This window comes from Chelonia mydas, chromosome 7 (genome assembly GCF_015237465.2).
Source record: "Chelonia mydas isolate rCheMyd1 chromosome 7, rCheMyd1.pri.v2, whole genome shotgun sequence".
Lineage (NCBI taxonomy): Eukaryota > Metazoa > Chordata > Testudines > Cheloniidae > Chelonia > Chelonia mydas.
This window is the reverse complement of record NC_057853.1, coordinates 61,037,544-61,060,400: the sequence shown is the minus strand read 5'-3', so window position 1 is coordinate 61,060,400 and position 22,857 is coordinate 61,037,544. Positions and strand designations below refer to the sequence as shown.

Sequence of the window (22,857 nt, the reverse complement as noted above, 5' to 3'; positions counted from 1 at the left end):
TCATTTTCCTCCAATTGTAGAAATTTGGAGTATTTTGCTAAGAGTCCACCTAAAAGAAAAGGCCTTGTGCTAAAGCTCTTATATAACTATAACGGTATTAGGACACCCGCTTAGAACATAATTAACATTTGCTAATATTTGTTAAAATTTGGATGGGACCACAACTGCGCTAAAGCCTTCCAAGGCTTTATCCCAGTTACATCATGGATAGGTACTGCCCACTCTGCTAATTTTAGTAATGTCAGGTCAGAAGAAAACTGTGCTGTAACCAACCTGAGCCAGCTATCTTTTTAGTGCACACTGGACCTGAATGGATGAAAAGAAAAAAGGTAACGTTAATCGGGACAAGGGGAAGAAATAAAAGTTAAGCCGATGGCAAAGTGAGTTAATTCTGCCCCCCCCCCCCCCCAAGATAAGCAGGATTTGAAGCACTTTCACATTTTCCTGTAGCATTTTATATAAAAAATGTATTTGTTTTTATTTTAAAATTGCTAGTGAATTCAAATACAAATCTGGGAAATGGCAGGAAACTGTCTACGATGCAGTATCCTACACTAGGATGTGAAATGCACTCCGAATGTGGTTGGCTTTTTCCTTCCACTATTTGTTAGCAATGGAACCACAAAATCTAAGTTAATATCTTATTGGGAAGGGTACTACAAAAGCAATAAACCCTGTTCTGCTTGAAATCACTGAACTAGTAATTAATTTAGGTGAGAAAGTGAAATCTGTTCATCTCAAGTACTCTATATCTCTAATAATCGTCATCATAAAGCCTTGATGAATTACTCATGCTACTATTTACTTACTATCCCAATTAGTGCTTCTAATGCTTCAGTAATAAGCTTTTAAGATACCCAAATATAGAGAATTGTTTGCAAAATTTTTAAAAAGCAACAAAGCACTCAGCACTGCTATGTCTTCTGATGTGCGGTTTTGATGCATGTTGTCCAGGCTGTATGGACTGTACCTACTTTGTGCATAGATAGGCAACTGCTCTCTCGTGTTACAAGTCTGAAACCTGTGATGCTATATTCATGGTTGGCATTGCAGGAAAGTAGAATTCGATAAAATGTCATGGATGCACGTGCAAAAAGTGTTTTCCCAAAACTGTACTGAATACACAAACAACTCCAAAATTTTTTAGCCCACAAGTGAATAGTTATATTCACAAATACCTATAAACTTTTGAATGATAAACACCATCATAATTCCTCTACTACTACACAGTCACAACCATAGAGATGGTTCAAACTGCAGCATTTGGATCTGAGCTTTCCCAAGTGTTCAAGGAGTTCAGTCAGTTTTAGTTCAGGGTGTTCTCTAATTTTAAATGGCTGCTTTAGGAAAATTATTCCCATCATGTAAATCAAGACCATTAAATAAAAAAAAAACCAAACAAATGGTTATAACCTATGCAGGAAGGACTGAGTGAGCTAAAGGGGAGGGGGACTGGTACTCTGTCAAAAATGGCAAAAATATCTGTTTCCAAGTTACTGATAACTTAGAAGAAATGCTTATGGATCAATGTCCTACCAGAACAAAAGCACAACATGGCGTATTAGTTGGCATCTCCCATGTGCTGAAAGAAAAACCATCAGGCAGCAAGTCCACAAACAACTTTACTGAGCACTAAACTGGTGCCAGTCGTCTTTACACCTTTCTGCCCCCTACACAGTAGATGAAGTGGACATGGGTCTCTCCAACACTAAATGTGGGAAAGGAGCAGCAATGGATAGAATATATCCAAAATTTCTGAAGGATCTTGGTCCGAAGGCAAGAAGGTGGCTGGCAGACTTTTTCACCAACATCCACTCTTCTGCCATAATACTGAAGGAGTGGAATGTAGCTAAAATCATTCATTGTTGAATCTGCCACCAAATCATGGAGATTGGACAGAGGCTTTCCAAAAGGATCAGTTTTAGCACCTGCTCTATTCAATCTCAATACCAGTGTGTGTGTGTGTGTCCCTAAATGCAGCCCCCACCAGCCCACAAGAGACATATCCATCACTATGGTGACTCTAGGAGAAGGCTGGATAAATGGAACATCTGCACAGCATTGTGAGGGTTCTTCCACCAACTGAGGGAATCTTGTATTTGATGAGGGACTGATACCAGGCTGTCCAGACTGTCTGTTCAGCGTGTAAACCGTCCTGAGCCACCACTAGAAGCAGCAAAGGCGTGTTACCATGCTGCATTACCATGGCACATTACAAAGCTGCTCTGTGTCCCAGTAGTTGAAGACAATTTCTTGCTGATGGCTGTGGACTTATTTGATTTTTTTAAATAAAGTTTGAAACCGCAGTGAACCTGTCCATGTGAAGGTAAGCTGTGGCTGTTACCGTGTATAAGGTGATCCCTATGATTCCAACTGGACATTTCAATGTTGAGCTGATTTCCTAACCTGGGGAACAGGGACAATGCTATGTTTATGGTAGAGAGAATCTCGTAAGTCCAGCCCTTGAGAGCCGATCATCCAGGTATGGAAAACTATCCCCAGTTGACAAAGTGGCGACCACCGCCAAAACTATCAAAGAATACCCTCAGACCAAAGGAAAGGCAAAAAGGAAGTACATGATACTGGAAGTGATATCAAATCAACAGGAAACTGAAGGAATCTCTTTCTGAGCAGGATGAATCACAACATGAAAGTACATGTCCCTATATGTAGAGGGCCAAAAAAACCCAATCCTCTGGATTGAATTATAGCTGAAAGCATCACCATACTAATTTACTGTATCTTCAAATGTTGTTTAGGAGTCTTATATTTAGAATCTTTTGGGGGACCAGAAAATACTTGGAGTAAAATCCCTTCTGCCTATGCCGAGCTGGAACTGGTTCTATGGCTCCTAAATGTAAAAGGGAAGCAATTTCTTGTCTCAGCAAGTGTTCATGAGAGGGGTCCCTGAAGAGGGACAGGTATGAGAGGTAAGGGAGGGAAGTAAAATGAATGGCATAACCTGACCTTATAATCTCCAAAACCTATTTGTCATATGTGATCTGCTTCCATGCAGATTGAAGGTGAGAGAGATGGTACCCAAAGGGAGAGAAGCAGGTATACTGGCGCAGCTGGAGATCAGAGAAGTGAGGTTGTTTCAGACTCTCAACCAAGCCACCGAAATTGATGTTTTGATTATGGGGATTGATGAGCAGTTGAAGTGGAGGTAGAGAATGGCTTCTTTCTTTGAAATATTGGTTTCTTCCGAGATGTCTCAGAATATTGGGTGGGCTGGGCAATCTCTGTGCAGTTTGGGACCTACTAAATTGTTTACTTGCAAGTCTATAAATCCCAAGTGATCGCAAAGTCCTTTTAGGTGCACAATGATTCATCAGTAATCTAAGCACAGAGTTTTAGACAATCAAAGGGGAGGTATTTTAGACTTGTTTAGGGAACCCAGAAAACCAGAGCCAGGATGCCTGACGCATAACGACTGCCAAGGAGATGGAGAGTGCTACAGTGTCAGCCTCATCTAGGAAGGCCTGTAATGATGTTCTAGCCAGTACCTGACCCTCAGCTATTATGCCATGGAACAGTTTGCAACGTTCTACTGAAAGGTGTTCAATGAATGTGGTGAACTTGGAATGGTTCATGTGATTAGTATTACCAAGCTCTTATAGTGCAATTTACATTCCTAAACTGTAAGGTCACAGAGAGATAACTCTTATGGCCAAAAAGGTCAAGGTGTTTTTGGTCCTTGTTAAATGGGGTTGATGTAGAGTGGTGTTGTCTACCACGCTAATTTACCACTTCAACAACCAGTGAGTTAGACAAAGGATGCAAAAATAAAAACTCAGTTCTTGTCTGGGACATAATACTCCTTATCAGCACACCTGCACATCGATGGTATAGTTGCTGGGGTCTGCCAGATGATCCTGGCAGAATCTAGGAAGCCCTCATTAATGGCCATGGCTACTAAAGCAAAACGTGTCATTTGAAAAATGTCTAAGAACTTGTGCTGCAACTCTTGGACCTCCTCGAGGGGAACTGCACATGAGCCTGTTACACATTTTATTAGCTTCTGAAATTGTTTTGAAGTCATAGGCCAGAGAAAGAGGATGAGGCATAACAACCTCATGCGGGGAAGATGAGGAGATGTTAGTTAGTGGAGTAGCCGCCTTGACTGCTCTGGCCTCTTGCTCCTCAAAGGTTTTCTCCTGTAGTTGAGGTAGCAGAGAAGGAACAGATAGAGTAGGGGAATGCCTCCACCGGTGGCTCCAAGGAGAAAGGCTAGGAGCTCATGAGAATTGTTATCAGTAGGCACCCCAAGGGTTCCAATATGGCCACTCCAGAAGACTACAGGGTACAGGGGATGGCATCCATTGCTGCTCATACCATTGAGGAGCAGCCCTGGTTTGTCTCTCATGTGAGCCATCACAATGACAGATGACAATTTCCTAACTCAAAGAGTGTGGCATGCAACACAAACAAACTCTATATTAGACCTTCTCTTGACAGATAAAGAGGAACTCATCACAGAACTAAAAAATAATGGTAGCTTAGATATAAATGTGATCATGATCACTTGTAACGTGCAAACAGAATGAAGTCCAAACCAGCAATATATACATTTGGTGCTTTAAAGGGCCAATTTCACAAAATTGAAAACAATTATGAGCCAAATCAACTGGGAGAAAGAATTTAAACCAGAAAAAGGTGAATAATTGGGAACCATTTAAGAACACTTTACTAGATACCCAAAAATCGAGGAAGGTTAAAACAAACACAGATCTGGTTCGGAGGGAAAGTGAAGGCAGCTATAAAAAAATAAAAATCTAAATATAATGAATGGAAGAAAAGAGAAGTCAAGAATAATGGATATAAATCAGAAGCTAGGAACTGAAGAAAATTGATAATGGAAGCAAAGGGTCACAAAGAGAAATCTACGGCCAGCAGAGCTATGGGCAATAAGGAGTAGTTTTAAGTATATTAGGAACAAAAAGAATCTTAATGGTATTGGTCCATTACTAGCTGAGAATGGTAGAATTATCATAATAATGCAGAAAAGGTAGAAGTGTTCATTAAATATTTCTGTTCTGTATTTGGGGGGAAAGCAGATGACTAAACATTAGGAGGATGTTAAGCAGCAGCTACTAAAATCAGAAGGTCTGGATAACTTGCAACCAAGAATTTTAAAAGAACTGGCTGAGGAGACTCGCTGGACTGTTAATGTTGGTTTTCAATAAGTCTTGGAACATTGGGAAAGTTACAGAAGTCTGAAAGAAAGTGAATGTTGTGCCAATCTTTAAAAAAGAGTAAATGGGATGACCCAGGTAATTATAGGCCTGTCAGTCTGACACTGATCCTGAGCAAGATAATGTAGTGGCTGATATGGGACTCGATTAATAGAGAATTAAACAAGAGTAATATAATTAATGCCAATCAACATGCTTTTATGGAAAATGGATCCTACCAAACTAAAAAAATTTTATAAGATTACAACTTCGGTTGATAAAGGGAATAGTGCTGACATAATACGCTTTGACTTCTGTAAGACATTTGACTTAGTAACACATGGCATTTTAATTTAAAAAAATAGAAAGATAAAATGAACATGGCATACATTAAATGGATGAAAAGCTGGCTAACTGATAGGTCTCAAAATGTAACTGTAAATAGGGAATCAACATTGTGTGCTTCCAATGGGGTCCCACAGGGGTCAGTTCTTGGCACTACTGCATTTAACATTTTTATTAATGACCTGGAAGAAAACACAAAATCATCACTGATAAAGTATGCAGATTACACAAAAATTGGGGGATGGTAAATAATGAAAAGGACATGTCATTGTTCAGAAAAACATAAATGTATACACCTAGGAAAAATGAACATAGGCCATACTAACAGGATGGGGGACTCTGTCCTGGCAAGCCGTGACTCTGAAAATGATTTTTTTTGGGGGGTGGGGAGGGGGGGAGAGAAGATAATCAGCTGAACACAAAGTCCCAGTGTAAAATGCTGTGGCCTAAAGATGCATAAACAGGAATCTCAAATAGAAGTAGAGAGATTATTTGACATTGGTGCAGCCGCTGCAGACATATATTATGTCCATTTCTGGTGTCCACAATTCAGGAAGGATGCTGATAAATTGGGGAGGGTTCAGAGAACCATGCAAATAATTAAAGGACTAGAAAAGATACCACACAGTCATAGACTAGAGGAGCTCAATTCATTTAGATTTCACAAAGAGAAGGCTAAGGGGTGACTTGATTACAGTTTGTAAGTACCTACATGGAGAATATTTAATAATGAGCTCTTCAGAGAAAGGTATAACATGATCCAATGGCTGGAAATAGAAACTAGACAATCCAGATTGGCAATTAAGGCATACATTTTTATTCGTGAGTAATTAACCCTGGAATAATTTACCAAGGGTCCTGGTGGATTACCAATCATTGACCATCTTTAAAATCAAGACTGGATTTTTTTTTATATAAAAGATCTACTCTAGGAATTATTTTGGGGAACTTCTATGACCTGTTATACGAGAGGTCAGAGTCACACCAGGTAATCACAATGGTCCCTTCTGGCTGTGGCACCTTTGAAACTACGAGAGAGAAAATATATATATTATATAAAACAGACCTAACCTATTTTTAGATTAACATTCCTACTACTACAGTAGCTAAAGTTCTGTTATTCTGTTCCTATTAACACCCTGTATTTATATGAAGTTTTCAGCATGCCTAAAAGAATGTTTAACAAACAGCAATTGAGAAAAAATTCCCCAAGTATGAATTTATGCCTGTGATCAAAAGTTCTCTACAGCGTCATCCATTTTCTTCCTCTGTGGATGTTTTGTTTTTGTTTGTCTAAATGCAGTGTTATGACTCCAAGACCCACTGGAGACCAGTAAATGATGTGCAGACTATGCTATATTTTTACTGCATAGTAGCCGATTGCAGGCTTTGACTTGACAGACTCCATATCACTGCAGCCTTAAATATCAGCATATGTAGGTACAATGACTGTTAGCTATTTGAGTATAAAACCAGAAATTACTAAAAACAAAGGGACAAAAGCAAAACATACCATCACCTCGAATTCTATTACCTTGAAAATAAATTCCCCTTCGGAAGCTTTTTTAAAGGAAAAATAGCTTGGAATAGATTCAGAATCCCAGGCCTAGACAGAACTGCACTGACTTTAAAACAGTCTTCACCAAGAATGAGCAAGAAATGAGTAAGTACCAGTCGAAAAATCTCTGTATCTCCACCTGATGAACAGTCTCCAGAGCATTACAGCAGGCTTTGGGAAACCACTTGCAGGAAAAGCAAAGCAGCTTTAAACTTCCTTCTTGTGTTTGGCAAGAATTTGTTGCCTATTCTATATAAGCACAACTACAAAGAGTATTTTAGAAAATAGATACACAGGACATTAGGATGTTTATGCACATACTTGCAAGTTTCAAAATATCAACAGACAAACTTATTTGATGTTACTAGTGAACAGAGAACGTGTGTAAACACTCACATACACACTTTACACCAAATGCTACATTGATAACATGCAGTGAAGCTAGAAATCAATTTCTGTACTGCAGTTGTGCAATTGCTGGCATAAAAATACTTCTGCCTACACATTGTCTGCCTCTGTGAAATTAGTCCCAATTATGTGTCCAATTCTCCTCACATGCTAATTTTACACCGGTTTAATACCACTATCTTCAGTGGAATCACTCATTTAAGTGAAAGAAAAAAAACCAATGTTACTATAGTCTAATATGAGACATTAACTCCAGAACTCTGATAATTAACTTCAAAAAGTACCAGCATTTTCCTTCTATCATGCTGCCTGAATATCTGAGTCCTGACATATTAACCTATAGTCCTGAGCTGTTAGGCTCCTGCCTGTTTTGCCCAAAGCAAGCACTAATATTTGCATAATTTTGCCTTTGCTAAAAAAGAGAGTCTTTGTATAACCTAGCAAAGGTTACCAAAGTGAAAGGTTCGTTACAGTAGATTCAAGTGCTAATTTCCATATGTATAATTACGCTACAGTTACATTAGAATCTGTACACTCTATGTAAACACACGATCATCCCCAAAGGAGGCAATTTTAAGGACTGAATAAGACATCTTTTGTTTTCAAACTGGCATTTATATATTGGACTTTATTCTACACACTGACAAGAGTTCTAGAACTTAGATCATAGAGCAAAAAAGATCTCAGGTTACATATTTATTTGATAAAATGGAGAAGAATAATGATAACCATGGGAAAGGAACTGGAATAAGACACTTGACTACAGTAAGAAAAAAAAAAAAAGCTATAAAGAAATTCCACTGGGAACAAGAGAAAAATCCATTTGTTAAGCCTAAGAAGCTGATTCAAATATCAATTTATGATGAGATGCAACCCACAGTTAAATGTAACATTTTGCTTAGTAGTGGAGGCTGATTTGATTCACGATAATGAAATGTGGCAATTGGGATAATCAAACAAAGTAGAAACCTATTTCTCCTTTATTCAGAGTTTAGAAATATTATTTGACTAAGACATCTTTGATAGATCTGGCAAAACATCTTGCTGCCCAGGTCTCCTGTAAATGTCTCCTCTGAGTAGCATATTAAAATCTTACTATAACTATATGAAGTGTATTATTTATTTGTCACACAGGCCTTAAACGGATAATGTAAAATGTAAATCACAGTTGTAAACGCTATCAATTCCTTCTGTACCAAAAGCAGACTTTATGTTCGCCTTTATATACATTTAAAATATATGAAGTCAGATATTTCATTACAAATCTTCATATAAAAATAGGCATTTCAAGTTCAGCACTAATCCAGTTTTAACAGGATTTTTAATAGGGAAATTTTCTGGTGTGGGGTGGAGATCAGTGCTTAATTTGTAATAAAAAAGATGCTCAAGCCATTTTTTACTTTCATAACTGAGATGGCAAGCCCAGAGGTGCCAAGGCTATGAACTGCCAAGCCTACAGGTGCCAGGGCTCAGCCCAGGCAAGCTGTGGCACAAATTAAGCGGAGGTGGAGGGTGATGGATGGTTAGTAGAAGGAATCTGATCAGTATACAAGGTGAGAGTAAGGAAAACTGCAGATTTACCAATTAGAAAATATTTTTATGAAGACATTATGGAGGTGTGCTATTTTAAGTCTGAAGAGGCATAAGAAAAATCAAACCAACAGTAAGTAGGGTAAATAATTATTCAGCACTCAAAACACTTTCCTTCCTTAAACTGTAACTGGTCAGGACTACAGTACTTCTAGTGGGGGAACTGAAAAATACTATTTTTTTTTACAGTGCAAATATTCATAATAAAAAATATAAAAGTGAGCACTGTACACTTTGTATTCTGTGTTGTAATTGAAATCAATATATTTGAAAAATGTAAAAAACACCCAAAACTATTTAAATTGTATTTTGTTTAACACTGCAATGAATTTTTTTAATTGCAATTAATTGCACTGAATTTTTTAAAATCACTTGACAGCCCTAAAAAAACAACACCGTACAGTTCTGAAGAGTTTATGAAAGTGTAGCGAGCAGCAAACATTATGAAGCTTGATTTACGTTGACTTGCAAATTGATAATATCAATGCTTGCAAGTTTTAAATTTAGGTTTTTTTGTTTAATTTGTCAACGCTGTGGTATCAGGAAACAAGACCGTCATTCCTACAGAGAGATGAATCACCACCCAAGAGGCATATGTATTCCAATGCTGGTGAATTATGCTCACACTTACTTCTAGGGCTTGGATGGCTGATTTCTCATATTTTAAATGTGTCCTCTCATAACATCCTTGGAAAATCTCGAATCCTAATATAACCATATTCTTTACAAGACAGACTAGGCATCTGTGGCAAATGTCCATAATAGATGCTGTTTGGATACAGACAATCATTTTCGCGATAAGCTCTTTGGGGCAGTCACCATACATGTGCACAATGAAGCCCTAAGTCTCTGATGGGAGCCTGTGAGTACTAAAGAAGTCACCCACATATTAGTATCATCTCCAGGGAACACTGGAAACCAAATCTCAAAATTAATTTTCCGAATAAAGCCAGTTTCCCATAGAAGAACAATCTATCTGAAAGTCTAATTCTCTCTGAACTCGAGTGAAAACATGGAAAGTAAAATAATTACAGTGAAGTAAGCATTAGCTAACAAATCAGAAATATTACTAAGCAGGTACACTGGCCAATACTATCAAAAGAAGGGAGAAACCTACAGACAGCCTAATCAGAACCCATAAAAGTAAACAACAGATAGCCAGAACCACCACCTTGTCATTGTCTCTATTAACATCTAAGGATTTTGATTTCTCTAACATTTGCCATGTGATTTATACCTTAAGTTAGGCTGCTCTGACTTCAGTGGAAGTCTTTCTAAAAATTAAGTAAACAATAAGAGCCCGAGCAGTAAACTCAGCTTCCTAAATAAGCCCAAATAAACCTCTGGTTGCTAATCTATTTCTACCCAAATTTCATCTTATTAGAAAGTAAGTGCTCACAGAAAAAAATAAAACAAGCTTGAAAAAAGGGTAGCATTTAGTCAAACATATGAGAAACCATTATTTCAATGGATTTAGTTAACTGCATGAATATAAGAGCAGCGTGTTTTTCCTTTTTTAATGAAAATATTGAACATGGTGGCTAAATAAAATGGTGTTGTTATGCTGCATACCTAGAACCAGGCTGAACACCCTTTAACATAGTCTTTGTCCACTCCAAATCCAGAATTAAACAACACTAGAGCAGCTGCTCTGTGACTGGTCTGCAGAATTCAATGAATGACAAAAGGTTACCTTAATTCAATGAGATAATCAGCACACATTTACCCACTACCAAGAGTTTCCTAACCATCTGCAAGGCGGCAGAGCTAACTGCCTAGAAAACAACTGGCAGCATGCTGACATGTCCTCAAGTCCCTCATGTCAATAAAAATTTATCTCTTAGCAACAGCTAAAAAGAAGCTGTACTTAACAGAAATTTTAGAAGCATCATGAGCCAATGACTTCTTAGCACATGATGTTCATTGCTACTGATCCCTAAACAGATGTATTTAATATATTTTTACCAATAGGATTAGACATTCATAAACTATTTAACTTTTTTGTAAGAGATAACAAAGGGGTACACAAAGGCAGAGCCAACCTTATTTAAAGCTGCTACCCTCCCAATCATACCAGAAACAATTAGGCCAAACAAAAATGCATGTGACCAATTGAACAAGAAATCAATGATTGCTGCTCTAATTTCTATCAGCCTTACATTCAGCTAAAACATAGACTTGTGCTGACCCAAACTGAAATGCTAAGTACGTTAAAAATACATATATTGGGGTCATTTTTTTACTATGCAGTTTATACCCAAAAAGATTTTTCTTCCAAAATATTTTAAAGGTGAATTGGTAGATTAAAAACTACTTTAAGAAGAAACAAATTTGTTACTAAAGTTAAAAATAGCCCCTTCCCCCCAAAAAAATCTCAGTTCTCTTTTGCCTATATAGTAATAAAAGCTTTTCTATTAGATGCAAGACAAACAAAACAGAAAATAAAATTTGGACCTCAAACTCTGAGTGTTCCTTTTAAAAAAAGGAAACTTCTGAAAATCATTGTGCCCATCGCTAAAGTCTTGATATCACCATCAAAACAGCCAGTGAATTAAAAGGGTGAACCACGTATGTATAATACTAAGTTTCAGAGTAGCAGCCGTGCTAGTCTGTATTCACAAAAAGAAAAGCAGTACTTGTGGCACCTTAGAGACTAACAAATTTATTTGAGCATAAGCTTTTGTGAACTACACCTCACTTCACTGGATGCATAATATTAGTATAATACTAAGTACAGATAACATGGCTCAAGAGAAGATATACAATTTTTTTCCCTTGAGCGACATTATTTTTCAGTATCAGTACTGAGTTTATCTTTGCTTAAGAATTCTATTTAAAATTTAAGTACACTGAAGTGCAGCATTGGGAAAGAAAATATTTTGGTCCTCAGAGGTTAGGTATAGAAACATGCCCTCTTAACAGATTGCAAACACTTTCTCCCTTTAGAAGCTGCATAAAACAAGTTAAATCTGGCATGTTCACACAATGAAATTTGAGCATCCACTGATTTTTGCCATAACAGAACAGAGCTCCAGGCTCTCAGTGTCATTTTCTAAAATAAAACAAGTTTAGAGCAAGTTTACCAACTGATTTGCACTCAAAGCCTCATTTTAAAAATTATCTACATGAGTCTACTTTTATCATGCTGGTGTGTGGCTCCATACCAGCCACACAGAACATTGTTTTTTCCCTTTTTGGTCATATCTCTTTATCAAATGGTATTTGTAATTACAGTATTGTTAAGTCTCTTTGCAAAGAGATTCAAAGCCAGACTTTACCAGCCTTACTCATGTTGAATAGCCCCATTGATTACACATAATAGGGTGTTATTCACCATGAATGGGGGAGAGAGGCCAGAATCTGTCTCTCTATTATTAAAAAGTCAAATTTATTTCAATATCCTCAGAATTTTGTTCTAGCAGGTAGTTACATTTGAACATTATTTACAGCACTTGTTTGAAACAGTGATATGATACATGAACAGTATGTTGTACCCTGACTGGATTCTTTCCCAAGCACACACATTTCCCAGCAGAACAAATCTTGGGTGACACTCACTTACCAATGATGGTAGTCTTTCAAAAGAAATTATTTCCATTCCTGATTTCTATGATTTTATTATATAGGACTGCAGGTTATAAATTGAACGGAAAACAGTTAAACTCCATTCTAGATACTTTAAGGTAAAACTCATCTGGAAATAAATATTAAAGTGGGTGCTACGCAAACTGGGAAGGAATAAGGAACAACCTTGATCATCCAAACTTCTTCATGAGAGATGTTCAGGTACCCTGAGGCTTTCAGGTATGCAAGGGTAACAAAATGGAGGATCTAGAAAAACCAGTGCAGGAAGTGAAACCAGATATTAGAGCAGTGGCAAGCAACCTGCAGCCTGTCAGGGTAAGCCACTGGCGGGCCGCCAGACCGTTTGTTTACATTTGCATGGCCGCCTGCAGCTCCCAGTTGCCATGGTTTGCTGTTCCCAGCCAATGGGAAGTGCGGGAACCAGCACGGGCCAGGCCAATCTAGGCATGGTCCAACACCGAAACTAAACAGTTTTTAAATGACGCTAATTAAGAGCATAGGGCTAGTGTTAGGGTGGCTAATGGGAACAAGGGTATGGAGGTAGAAACTACCACATCCAAAGGTGGAAGTCAAACTCAAACAGCTTAACAAGACTAAATCAGAGGACCTGGACAATCTCCATCCAAGAATATTAAAGGAACTGGCACATGACATTGTAAGACCAATAGCAAGTGGGACAGGATCAGGCCAGATGGCTACAGGAGAGTGACAGAAGGCAGATATATTAGCCACAGATTAAGTAGGTCCCTTTTCCCTGGGTAAGGTAACTGGGAAGGTTCCAGAACAATCAGGAACTTTCTAGAAACAATTAAGGCAGACAGGCTGATTAGAACAACTGCAGCCAATCAAGAAGCTGCCAGAATCGATTAAGACAGGCAGGCTAATCAGGGCACCTGGGTTTAAAAAGGAGCTCACTTCAGTTTGTGGTGTGCGTGCGAGGAGCTGGGAGCAAGAGGTGCAAGAAGCTGAGAGTGAGAAGGCGTACTATTGGAAGACTGAGAAGTACAAGCATTATCAGACATCAGGAGGAAAGTCCTGTGGTGAGAATAAAGAAGGTGTTGGGAAGAGGCCATGGGAAAGTAGCCCAGGGAGTTGTAGCTGTCACGCAGCTGTTACAGGAGACACTGTAGACAGCTGCAATCCACAGGGCCCTGGGCTGAAACCTGGAGTAGAGGATGGGCCCGGGTTCCCCCCATCCCTCCAACTCCCTACTTCATACCGGAGAAGTTGAACTGGACTGTGGGTTCCATCAGAGAGGAAAGTCTCTGGCCTGTTCCCCGATCCACTAGGTGGATCAGCAGAGACTGCGCGGATTGTTCTTCTTCCTTTCCCCATGTTGGCCAGTGATGAGGCTAACTGAGTGAACGGCAGATTTGAGCCACGAAAGTGGCCAAACTGAGGGCTGCCATGAACCTCTGAGGCGAGCAAATCCGCCAATAAGCGCAGGACCCACCAAGGCAGAGGAGGACTTTGTCACAACTGGTATGAGAAGTGGAATTTGGTGTGCACAGCGCAGCGGAAGGAGAGTGTTATTTTTTTTTAAAAAAAGGGGGGGGGTTCCCCACCACAATGGAGGAGGTAGTGCGGGCACTGATACAAGCCACGGCTGCCCAGCAGGAGGCTACTCGTGTCCAGGCAGCCGCCCAACAGGAGGCAGTGCGGTTGCAGCAAGAGACTAATCGCCTGCTGAGGGACCAGGCTGCTCAAGACCGTACTCTATTGCGGGAACTGGTAAATCAAGTGAAGGCCCTTACGAAGATGAATCACAGCCATGATGGGACACGGATCATACAGGCCAGCAATTGCCTGCAGAAAATGACGGGGGAGGATGACAGAGGCATATCTCCTGGCCTTTGAGAGGACAGCCCTACGGGAGGCCTGGCCTCAAGATCAGTGGTCTGGCATCCTCGCCCCATTCCTGCGTGGGGAGGCCCAGAAGGCCTACTATGATCTGCCTGAAGAAGCTGCAGCAGGCTACCCCCAGCTGAAAGCAGAGATCCTGGCCAGATCTCGGGTAACGACCGCAGTGCGGGCCCAGCAGTATCACGAGTGGAGGTACCAGGAAAACAAAACCCCGAGGTCCAAATTGTTTGACCTCATCCATCTCACACATAAGTGGTTGCGAACTGAGTCCCAGAGTCCGGAGGAGATACTAGAGGTTCTGGTCATCGACTGGTATATGAGAGGACTACCACCAGACCTTCGCGCCTGGGTAAGCCAGAACAAACCCTCCACCTACAACGAGGTCATCGCACTGGTAGAAAGGTGAAGGACAACGAGGGAGCTGACCCGACCAGTTAAGGAAGAAGCACCCTGGGTTAAACTAGCAGCACCAAGCCCTAGAGTTCAGGTGACCGGGCCACCAGGAGAGCCCAGGTGGAAAAAGAGAGGGGCTGAAGGCCCACCAGAAGCCACAAAGAGTCGGAGCACTGAGGGGGAAGAGGATCGTGATGGTAGACTGCCCAAACCAAGAGACCGGGGAACGCCTACGGCTCCATACAGATGTTACGCCTGCGGCGAGTGGGGACACATAGCTGCACAGTGTCCCACTGCTGAGGAGTCTATGCAGTGTAACCTGGGGAACTGGGCAGACCCATGCTCCATAATCCACCTTGTGGGGGTCTCACTAACCCCACATATGTACATCAGACCAGTGAAGCTTAATGGGGTAGAGACCACGGCACTGGTTGATTCGGGGAGTGCTATCACGCTGGTCTCGGGAAAGCTCATGAAGTGTAGTCAGGTGCTGTGGGCTAAGCGTACCGGGATAACATGTGTCCATGGGACAGTTGGTTATTACCCCACCATCCCAGTAAAAATCGAGATTCAGGGGAACACTACTGAGGTAGCAGCAGGTGTAGTCCCTAAACACCCATACCCAGTGCTAATAGGGATTTTTGACCACCCTTGATTTAACAAAGGGATACTGGCAGATTCCCCTTGCCAAAGATGCGAAAGAAAAGATGGCACTCTCTAAACCAGAGGGTCTGTTTCAACATACTGTTCTTCCTTTTGGACTGCATGGGGCACCTGCCACCTTCCAGCGTCTTATGGACACGCTCCTGCGGCCCCATATGAGTTACGCAGCTGTATACCTGGATGATGTAGTTATCCATACCCCTGACTGGGAGACCCACTTGGAAAAGGTGGAAGTGGTTCTGGACACGCTAAGATGGGCTGGCCTTACAGCCAATCCAGCCAAGTGTGCTATAGGGCTAGCTGAGGCTAAATACCTTGGCTACGTTGTAGGAAGGTGCATGGTCAAGCCCCAACTGAACAAACTGGAAGTTATCCAAAACTTGGCCGCGGCTGAATCGGAAAAAGCAAGTCTGGGCATTCCTGGGCGTGGTGGGGTACTACTGGCAATTTATTCCCCATTTCGCTACCAGAGCGAGTCCCCTGACAGACCTGATAAAAGCCAGAGGTCCGGACACGGTGAAGTGGACTGACGCTGCAGAGAACGCATTCACGGATCTACGGACAGCCCTCTGCAGTAACCCTGTGCTTATAGCCCCAGACTTCAACAAAGAATTCATTTTACAAACAGATGCACCTGAAGTAGGATTGGGAGCTATCCTATTGTAGATGGTCGGAGACGAAGAACACCCAATCCTCTACCTCAGCAGGAAACTCCTCCCGAGAGAGCAGAAGTATGCCGTGGTTGAGAGAGAGTGACTTGCCGTGAAATGGGCCATGGAAACACTACGTTATTACCTTCTGGGACAACGGTTTACCCTTGTGACCGACCCTGCACCCCTCCAGTGGATGCAGCAAAATAAAGAGAAGAACGCAAGGGTGACCAGATTATTTCTGTCCCTACAACCTCTCCAATTCACCATACAACATTGGGCTGGAAGCCACCATGGCAATGCAGATGGTTTGTCACGGGTACACTTCCTGACGTTCCAAGTTGCCCAACCCCGTGGTGTTGGGGGGGGGGGGGTGGGAATATGTGACAGGATCAGGCCAGATGGCTACAGGAGAGTGATCCTACCGGGATCCGGGAAGTGCTAAAGGATCCCCCCCAGCCGCAGAGGGAGAGGGGGATCCACAGGACCTGGACACTAAATAAATACAAGGGACAATTAATGAAACAACAGGGAGGGGAGTGTGGCCAAAGAGTCAAACAAAGGGAACCTGATGGGGACACTGAGCATTGCTCCTCAAAGGCGTCAAGGGAGTCAGTGGATGCCAGCCAGAGGAACTCTGCCCAGATACGTGAACGGACGGAGGATCGGAAATAGGCACCACAGTCACAGGAGACTCCACTGGCCAACCTCCTCACTCTGGTTTTATAGATGGCCATTTTGGCCAGGGCCAGGAGGAGGTTGACCAGGAGGTCCCGTGACTTTGTGGGGCCGCGGACAGGGAGTGCATAAATAAAAAGGTGAGGGGAAAAGTGCAACCAAAATCATAACAAAATATTTGTGAGGAGCCGGAATAGGGGCTGCAGCCTGGCAAACTCCAAGTATACGTGTGCCAGGGTTTCCCTCACTCCGCAAAAGGGGCAGGTGTCTGGGATAGGGGTGAACCACACCAAGTACACGCCCGTGCTCATGGCTCCATGAAGGAGCCGCCAACTGATATCCCCGGCGGGCCTTGGGACCAAGGTGGAGTATAGGCTTGCCCACCGGGGCTCCTCAGCCTCCAGAGGTGGCAGGAGGTCCCGCCATTTTGTATCGGGGCGGGACGTGAGGGTGAGGATGTGAAGGGTGTGGAGCACGAGCGTGTATAGATGTTTCCTTGGCGCGGTCTGAAAGCAGACCAGCTGCAGATCATGCAGCCGGCTCACTGTGGGGGGGGGGGGGGGGGTTCAGTCGGTTGGGTCTACGGGGCAGGAGCCGGATGAAAAGGTCCTGCGGGCCTGGGGTGGAAGGTGGGCGGGGCGCGCCCTTGTGCAGGAGCCGGTTGAGGTAAACCCGAGCAGCGGGGGGCAAAGCGGCCCTCACCTCCGGCAGTAAGCGCCGGGGAGTACGAGCTCTGGAGAGCCCCATGCACTGAGCGAGCATCAGGGGATCCAGCCAGTCTCCCTGGTCGTAGTCCAGCAGGTCTCTGACTCTTGTGACTTCTGCCAGGACCAACCTCTGGCGCACCGAGGGGGACTCCACCACCTGCACGCGGAGCTGGGGGTTGTGTAGCAGGGGCTCCGCAAGGAGATCTGCCGCCACAGACCTGGTCGTTGAAAGCAGTTTCCACGTCCAGAGGAGGTCCTGGTAGAAGACCGGCAGCCCAGAGAGGTCTCACGGAAGACGTCTCGGATGGAGATAAAAGGAGCTGCTGGTTGTATCAGAGCCTTCGGAAGCAGCGCAGGAAGGCATGTGCCAGTATGCTCCACGCCAGACTACCTGCACCACAAAGGAGCCTCTGCAGGGCCTGGAGGCGGAAGACATGGACCTGAGTGTGCAGACACTTCAAGCCCTGCCCTCCCTCCTCCAGGGGTAGATGGAGAACCCCTGCAAGGACCCAGTGCAGTCCTGACCAAAAAAACTCCAGAATCTATGTCTAGAGGTTGGCCAGGAAACCCGGGGCAGGGACCAGGGTGTTGAGCTGGTACCAGAGCACAAACAGGACCAGTTGATTAAGCACCAGCGCTCTCCCTCGAAGTAGTCCTGTCCATTTCCGGACCTGCTCTATCACCCTGCCCTCTAAATCGTGCCAGTTCGTCCGGCGGAGAGGGATGTGTGGCAGAAAGGTAAACGCTGAGCTAGAGCAGCGGACCTTCGATACACTGGATGGCCTGAAGCGCAGCCATCCCCGACCACCAGGCCAGAGCTCTTGACCCAATTGTCCCATGTGGAGGAGGCTGCTGAACAGATGGCCTGGCAAACCTCCATCCGTGCCAAGTCGCCCGGGTCCTGGACCATGAAGAGCATGTCATCATCGTACGCCGACAGGACCAGCCGCAGCTCCAGCTCCTGCAGCACCAACCCTGTTAACAACCTCCTGCGGAGGAGACGGAGGAAGGGCTCAATGGCCAGAGCGTACAGCTGGCCTGAGAGGGGGCACCCCTGCCGTACTCCTCACCCGAAGCTGACTGGTTCGGTCAGGGTCCAGTTGAGCCTGACCAGACACTCTGCGGAGGTGTACAGCACCCGGAGAAAACCAACAAACTGGGATCCGAAGCCAAACGCTCGCAGAGTGCTCAGGAGATACCCGTGGTCCACCCTGTCGAACGCCTTCTCCTGATCCAAGGACAGGAGGGCGAACGACAGACCATCCCTACACCCGAGTTCCAAGAGGTCCCGGACCAAATACAGGTTGTCAAGGATGCTGCGGCCTGGGACAATGTAGGTTTGGTCTAAGTGGACCAAGTCCGCCAGCACGGACTCTAGCTCAGCGAGATGCTTTTGCTACGACTTTGTAGCGCGTGCTGAGGAGCAAGACGGGACGCCAATTTCGTAAATCACGGAGGTCCCCCTTCTTCGGCAATAAGGCAATCACGGCTCACCTGCACAAAAGAGGGAGGACCCCGCTCTGCAAAGACTCAGCCCAGACGGGGACTAGGTCTGGGCCGAGGATGTCCCAGAACACGCGGTAGAACTCCATGGTCAGCCCGTTCATGCCCGGAGATTTATTGGTGGGCATGCGACGGAGGGCTTCCAAGAACTCGGCCAGAGTGAGAGGCAGCTCTAGCCGGTCTCAGTCGCCCGCGCTGACCATAGGGAGCTCCTCCCAGAGCACTCTGCAAGCGTTAGGATCGGTCGGATCCAGGGAGAAAAGGCTTGCATAGAAGGCCCTGGCCCTCCCGCACATCTCCACTGGAGCCGCAAGGGGGGGGGTGCCATCCTCTGTCAGAAGGCAGGTGCCGTGCTTCTTGGCCCCTCTCCTTTTCTCCAGGGCATAGAAGAAGCGGGAGCCGCGATCCATCTCCCGAAGGAGATGGATGCAGGATCGAACAAAGGCACCCCGGGCCCGATGATCTTCGAGGGCCCGGAGCTCCTCCCGCTTCTCCCGGCACGCTCTGCAGAGGGGCAGATCCTCGGGACTGGTAGCCAGACGCCTCTCCAGCTCTAAAGGCCTCCCATTCCAACTGCTCTATTGCCACATCCCTCCGTCGGCTGGTGCCCCGGGTGTAGTCACAGCAGAAGAGCCGGGCACGCACCTTCCCCAGGTCCCACCACCATTGCACCGGGGGAAAGGCACGCTGCTGCCCTCGCCAGGCCAGCCAGAACTCCTGGAAGGACGCCATGAAGCCCACATCCTCCAACAAGCTGTTGTTAAAATGCCAATAGGCCGCCCCGGCCTCTCTGCGCAGAGAGAGGCTGTCACGGTGGCTAGATGATGATCAGAAAAAGGGGCCGGCCGGATGCTGGAGGAGTGGGCCCGTGAAAGGTGGAAACGTGAAAAATAGATGTGGTCCAACCGGGAGTGACGCAACCGATAGACTTCCACTTGGACAAAGATGAATGTTGAGATGGTGGTGGTCATGCCAGACGTCCACCAGGGAGTGATGTTCGACTATCTCCTGGAGAACGTCCGCGGCGGCCGGGCACAGGGTGGTGTTAAAGTCCCCACCCAGGACCAGGCACTCCCTCAGCACCTTGGATCCTCGGAAGGCGGATGCCTGTTGATAGAATTGCAGCCGCTCCGGGCCTAATGTCGGGCATAGACATTAACGAGGTTGACCATGAGCCCCTCCATATGGACCTGGAGGTGCAGCAGGCGGCCCGGCACAGCCTCGGCAACCCCCAGCACCTCGGGCTGTAGATCGGGGGAGAACAGGGTTGCCACTCCAGCCGTACGAACTGTGAGAAGGCTAAAGTAGACCCTATCCCCCCAGTCCAGCCACCAGCTGTCCTCGGCGGCCGGATCCATATGGGTCTCCTGCAGTAAAACTACAGAGTACCACCCCCTCCTCCCCCCCGAAGGAAGGAGAGCACCTGGGACCTGCGGAGACACATCCTACAGCCCCGGGTGTTCAATGTTGCGACGATGAGTGGTGCCATGAGGAGAGCTGGGGGGGATTCTCGCCTGCAGGGACGCTCACGGCCCCCATTGGGCCACGCAGCAAACCGTGACCTACCCCGTAGGTGAGCAATGAGTCACGGAAGCCGCGTGGTAGGCTACAGCGGCCTGCTTCCCGGTCCTTTTACCCTCCCCCATAAGGGCCCTTGCGGCCCGGAGGATTGGGTGAAAGTCCCCCCATCGCTGGAAAGCAAGCTGTATCCTGTTGCGGGAGCCGCAGACATTTTCAAGAAACTCTTGCAGCTCCTCTCGCAGCGCATGGTGGGGTGGGATTACTGGCTCCTGACCATCCTCTAGCGGGGTCCCTGACACAGCCCCGTGGCCCACCAAGATGGGCAGGCAAGGAGCAGACCCCCGACATGGCGCCCGATGGGCTGGCGCTACCCGGCCCACATCAAAGCCTGGGTCAACAGGGGGCAGCGGAGGGAAGATAGCAGCCCCTAGCGGGTCAGGACAGGGAAACACAAAGGCTGCTCCCTGGGGGTCATCTGCTGGAAAGGGGAAGAAGACAGTCCCAGGGGCGGCAATAACATCATGGGAGGTGGAGGGGACTGGGACAAGTTCGGCATCAGGGGCAGGGCCAGGGTCAGGGACAGGCAGAGGTGAGAGTCTGGACTCCAGAAGCCAAGCAACTGGGCGGTGGCACTTCCTGGTCAGGCTCAAAGGTTCGGGGGGTGGGGAGGTGGCTCTCAGCGATCCCGGGTGCAGGCTTCATGGTGGGTTTGTCAGCCACAGCATCAGGAGGTGGACTATCTACTGTAGGGCCCCCGCCCGGGAAGGAGGTTGATTGCTCCACACCAACGAGGGGTGCCCCTAGTGGCTCGGGTCCCGGGCGCGTGGCACTGGCCGTCGCCTCAACAGGCTTGGCGGCCGTCACTGGGGTGCCATCTGCGGCAGGATTGGTGGAAGAGTCCAGGGGCTCCTCGGAGGCGGGAGCAGAAGTAATGATTAGTGGGAGGGAGGATGGGGAAACGGGGGCCGGAGTGAGGTCGCCCAGATCGAGGCCTGCTGGCAGAGGATCATCCTCCCCCTGGGTGATCGGGGTCAGACCCAGGGCCTCAATCTCCTCGTAAATGGAGGGGAGATCACTTTCCGCTACCCCGGGGTTCTGCCCTCCGGCACCCGAAGTGGTGGTCGCTTCAGGTCTCACAGGGGCTTCTGATGGTACCGAGGAAGGAGGGGCTCCATTGGGGCTTCAGAGGGAAGGGACTCCCGTGGAGGGGCGATACTGCCTTCCGGTGCTGCCACATCTTCCCCAGCTGGCACCAGTGGATGGAATACACCTGTGGGCAAGGTGGAAGGCTTGGCATCAGTGCCCCCCTTCCTTGTCTTCCAGGGGGCTTCTGCGCCAGTGGGAAGGAGCAGAGCTCAGCTCAAGCTTTCCGCTTGCCCCACTTCCCCTGTACTAGGGTCCAGCCCTCCATGGCATCATCTGGGGGCTAGCTAGCAGGGGTCGGGTCAGGGGCAATGGCTCAGGGACTTGGGGGGGCAACGGTGGGGCAGCACGAGGGAGGGAAGATTCCCCCTGGGGCAGGCCCTCTCCCATGCCCAGCGGTATCCCTGCCGCACCCTGCTCCACAGGCCCCGCAAGATTGCATGCAGCGGAGGCAGGGCTCTCCCACTCATCTGGGCATAGTGGGGGAGGTTCCCCTTAGGCCCAAGCAGGAGCAGTGGTGGACTGGGAAGGAGGAGGGGTGTCTTCGGGCTCCGGGCAGCCAGGGGTGCCGGCGATGACAGGGCCGGCACCCTGCCGGGACTCAGGGGTCCTGGATGCCCCTCCTTGCCAGGCCAAGGGGCAGTCCCTCCGGACGTGTCCCATCGCCCTGCAGAGGTAGCACCGGCCTCCCCTGTAGAATAGTGCACCCGGTAACGGGCCCCCTGGTAGGGAACTAGTAATGACCCCTCGAGCGCCTCTCCTTTGCACGCCACCGGCAGCAGTTGAAGCTGCACCTGCTGGCGGAACAAGAGGACGTGACGGAGGGTGGGGTCTTTGCAGCCCAGTGGAAGAGGGCTGACAACGAAGATGGGTTTCCCCAGGGTGGAGAGAGCAGGTAATAAGGCGGCACTGAGAAGAAAGGGAGGGACAGAGGTCAGGACCAGACAGACGCCCAGGTCCTCTAGCAGCTCTAGGGGGACGAACACGCCCCCCACCGTCAGGCCCTTCTCCACCGCCTCCTGGGCGGCGGCCTCCAATACTAAAAAGAAGATGACCTTTCCATACATTTTGGAGGC

The 22,857-nt window shown here is 46.4% G+C and overlaps 1 protein-coding gene across 26 annotated transcripts in view; it reads right to left on the bottom strand.

Annotated features, from left to right (window-relative positions):
* The window catches only part of KAT6B (lysine acetyltransferase 6B), a 189,497-nt gene that overhangs the window by 133,362 nt on the left and 33,278 nt on the right, over nucleotides 1–22,857 (bottom strand). The window contains exon 2 of one of the 26 annotated variants that reach the window (XM_043550649.1): nucleotides 274–306. The exons of the other annotated variants lie outside the window; for them this stretch is intronic. The gene's annotated coding sequence lies outside the window, so the exon portion shown is untranslated. The remainder of the gene's footprint in view (nucleotides 1–273; nucleotides 307–22,857) is intronic. 26 annotated transcript variants of the gene reach the window in all.